Consider the following 1858-nt stretch of genomic DNA (forward strand, 5'->3'; position numbering starts at 1 on the left):
TCTTCTCCTTCTGTCCTTTTCTCCAAAAAGGCTTTTCTCTAGGTATTCTAAGTTTAAAACTAGCTTCTTTGGATATCTTGCAAACAGTATCTTTTCCAAGACCAATATTGACTTTGTGGGTAATGTCTCTTAGTGCTAAATGAGGCTCAGCATCAATAATTGTCTCTACTGCTCTTCTTTTGGCATTGGGAATCTTGGTAGATTGGCCTTGCTTGGAAGTATAATGGGTATCTCCAACTATTGTCTTGACTCTATTGACTACCTTATGAACAGTAGCCTTGCAGACCCCAATAGCCTTTGATATTTCATTATACCCCATATCTGTATACTTATGCCAAGCATAAATTTTCTTATTCCAATTTTCTTTTGCTCAAGTAGAGTAAGGGGGAGCCATAATTTCTAGTAGTATGAGGGGGTAACGGTGTTGAGTGTTTGCCGGACAGGAGAATAATTATTAAACGGACATGACTGTACCCGATATGACAATGGGTCATTTAGGGAGATCAGATGTGTGGCAAAGACCAATTATGATATTGTACCAACCACGAATTGAATTAATAATTCCTGCGACTAATGACTGACCAGGAGTCTCAGAGGGCTCTTAGTCGATTCAAGATAGATAAACTTTGTCAAAAACAATGCTATGGAGTTTGGAGTTCAATTAACTGGACAGCATAGTTTCCTGGACCGATAGGAAATGAGTGGGAAATAAAATACTGTGGCCGCTAACCTGCTTATACTTGTACTACGCTTGCATACGAGGTACCAGGGAGTGGGTGGTAGAGGGAATTATCATATTACATTTATTGTAATTCCCCCCTGCTGGATACAATAGCTTGATTGACCATTATAGGAATAACATAAAATCTATGGATACTATGAGTCACGTAGATATTACGAGTCTTGGCTTGCCTAGGTAACAACCACAGAAACCTTACTACAATCAGTAGGAAATTATCCTAATATCAATACTTTCTCTGATAGTAAATTCAGAGAGATTGCCTATGGTATGAGGAGATTAAGTCCTGTATGAGATGCCCTGGTGATGGAAGAGCTAAATGACATGCATGGAAGGTGCCAGATTGAAGAAGTCATTATTGCACCTGTTGAGGACTATGGTAAGAAGATAGCTAGCACTATTCTGAAAAGAGGTTCATCTTAACTAGTACTGGAAGCTTCAGCAATAGTACCTGTAAACATGTTAGTAGAACTCATCTTGCCACGCACAGGTATTATGGCTCAAGGAGAGGTTAATGTACTCTAAGCTCCAGTACAAACAAAATGCCCAGTGGTGAAGATAGACAGGATGACGAGGGAGATCAAGATAGTAGGTAGAGGAACCAGGATAAAGCTCCTCCAATGAGATGACATTAGGCCAAGAAGTATGCAGTAGAAGATGTCCTCACTGTTTATAAGGATTCTCATGATCGGGACCACAATCAGGCATCTAAGCCCATACAATAATGAGTTTGGAAAACTGAGACAAAGAGACCCCAGGTGGACGAAGGTGATAATGAGGATGTGGGACCTCTATAATGGACATATACTCTAAAGGTTTTGGGTTTGGAAATCAGAGACAAAGTGGACCCAGACTGTCCAACAGGATTCTCATAATATAGACCTCTATCAAGCCTCAATGAGCAAAAAATCTCAGGTTAAACAATGTGAGACAAAGACATTCCAGGGTGTAGATGAGTATTCTAATAAGGTAAAGCTCTATTGGGCACATATATTCAAAGAACTTCAGGTGCGTGAATTTAAGAATATGAAACATCAGGTGAGTGAAGAGGATCTAGATGATGGAGAGCTTGATGAGGCACCTAAGCCTTAAAAATATGAGGTTTGGGACTTCAAAGTA

The sequence above is a fragment of the Tuber melanosporum genome (assembly GCF_000151645.1).
Source record: "Tuber melanosporum whole genome shotgun sequence assembly, scaffold_134, strain Mel28".
Classification (NCBI taxonomy): Eukaryota; Fungi; Ascomycota; class Pezizomycetes; order Pezizales; family Tuberaceae; genus Tuber; species Tuber melanosporum.